The following is a 2,393-nucleotide window of genomic DNA, read 5'->3' on the forward strand; positions in this document are numbered from 1 at the left end:
AGTTGTTTTTTATTTTTTTCCTTTTTGTAATGCCAAGTACCTGGGAAAACTTTGATTGCTGTCTAAGGCCATGCTACCCTGAACAAACCCAATCCGTTCTGATCTCGGAAGCTAAGCAGGGTCAGGCCTGGTTAGTACTTGGATGGGAGACCACCTAGGAAGACCAGGTGCTGTAGGTGTAAAAAATAAAATAAAAAAATAAGAGATCATAAGCTGACAAGGTCCTTGTAATCTATAAGGTCAACCAAGTGTTGCCTCGCCTAAAAATTAAATTAAAAAAATAGTAATAATAATAAAAGAAAAAGAAAAAAAAAACTTTGATTGCCAAGGTATCCACTTCAAAGATGACTACCTTAAATAAACACATTGCTAATTAACCATATAACTAGATAAAGAGCCAGGCTTCCTCTCCCCACTGAGGCTCCTTGGCTTTAGAGGTCTCGGTTGGTTTGATAATTAACCATTGGGCCACTTGTTTTTTGTCTTTTCATGCTTTAAATTCCTACTCTAATGCTTTAAATTCACCAATAAAGAGTGAGCCCCTGAAGCCCCAGCTTCCCCTCTCCACCTAAAGGCCAAGAAAAGCAGAACCTCAGAGCTCCATGATCTCTCTCTCTCTCCATACATAACCTTGCTATGGCCCAGGTGTTCTATGTAATTTCCAGGTCCTATAAGTAATAAGCCTTTATTTTTTTCAGTTTCCTTGGAAGGGCATCTTGCAATCATAATAAGAAACTCAAGGAGCTTGTCCTACCGCAACACTGGTTCTTGGTAGGCTGAGACCAGTACAAACCAGAGGGTAAAAGTAAAATTTTGCCTCCTCTACACAATCTTTATAGCTAGCTTCATGGTTTGGGTTTCCTTCCAGCACTTTGGCCTACAGCTGTCTGAGTTGCTCCCATGTGGATGTGTGAGCTTAATTCACTAATTTTCACTTGGCACCATGTTCCATTTTCTTCCTAATGGGCATTTAGAATGTTTCTAATTCTTTGCTATTACAAGATTGTAATAGCGTATTGAACAGTGTATTGAACATATTTTAAACATACTAACGTGATGGGTGTGAAATGTTATCATTCATTGTAACCTTAATTTTTATTTCCCTACTTTTATTAATAAGTTTGAAATTCTGTTTTTTTTGGCTACTCAGTTTTCATGTTCTGTGAATTGCCTGTTCATATTTGCCCATTTTCCCATTGCATTGCACTTTTTTTCTTATTGACTGGTAGAAAATTCTATACCTCAGTGAATACAAATATTTTGCCTGTTTGGTGCATTCACTGCAAATATTTTCTCCTACTCTGTAGCTTGCTTCCTGCCCTACCCACCTCCCCAGGTATCTTTGAAAGCACAAGTTTTAAATTGTAGTATAGGTGACTGTCAATCTTTCCCTTTATAATTTAGGAATTATGTGTCTTGCTTAAGATCTCAGCCCCTACCCCCTAGGTTATTAATATATTCTTCTGTATTTTCTATTCAGGGTTTTTCACAGATAGGTCTTTAACCTACTTGGATTAACTTTTATGTGTGATGTGAGATAGTGATCCAGTTTTATCTGTAGTGCCTGTGGGTAGACTATTCCAGCATCAATTATTTAATAGTCCATTCTTTCCCCACTACTCTATCATATGTCAAGTTGGAAATCTGCTGTTCTGTTGGTTATCTGTCTAGTGCTGAATTGATACCCCATAGTCTCCAGTGATGTAGCTTTAAATAAAGTCTTGATACCTTTGTCAATGAGTCTCACTACCTTAATCTTTGTCTTCAGAAATGTTTTGGCTACTCTTGACCGTTCTATTCTGTAAATTTTAGAATTAGCTGATCAGGTTCCATGAAAAATCTCATAGGGATTTCATTTGATTTGGCACCTTAAAGCACTGACATTTTATCACAAACATAGCCTATATCTCCACTTATTTAGGTCAATTTTAATGGCTTTCAAAAAGGTTTTATAACTTTCTCCATAAAAGTAATGCCTCTTAGCTCAGCCTCATTTTTTAGTGTGTGTTTGTGTGTAATATTGATATATTTGTAATATATATAATTATAAATGATATCTGTTGTTTTTATTATATTTTACATAGTAAAGATAGTACCTTATTCATAATGCTACAAACTTGAGTCAATGTTTTTGCCACTGCTCAAAATACATTTTAGAATCATTCTTAATCTAATTACCTTTGCACTGAGTGGTGTGTTATTTTGAATATCCTCAGCTACAGGGAATCTTCACCCTTTAACCATGCACTTGAGTTTTGGAAAAAGCCACTGGAACTCAGACCTTGAGTCTAAAGTCACATTTCTCTGTACCTGAAGTACATCCTTTAAGAGTTCTCCAGGCAGGTCTGTGGGTAATAAGCTTAGTTGTTTCTCTGAAAATACTGTCTTTATTT

The 2,393-nt window shown here is 36.1% G+C and overlaps 1 pseudogene; it reads left to right on the forward strand.

Annotated features, from left to right (window-relative positions):
- Nucleotides 1-60: 60 nt before the first annotated feature.
- LOC111737020 lies at nucleotides 61-179 on the forward strand (annotated as a pseudogene).
- The last annotated feature ends 2,214 nt before the right edge of the window (nucleotides 180-2,393 follow it).

The sequence above is a fragment of the Pteropus vampyrus genome, unplaced genomic scaffold, assembly GCF_000151845.1.
Source record: "Pteropus vampyrus isolate Shadow unplaced genomic scaffold, Pvam_2.0 Scaffold23, whole genome shotgun sequence".
Taxonomy (NCBI): domain Eukaryota; kingdom Metazoa; phylum Chordata; class Mammalia; order Chiroptera; family Pteropodidae; genus Pteropus; species Pteropus vampyrus.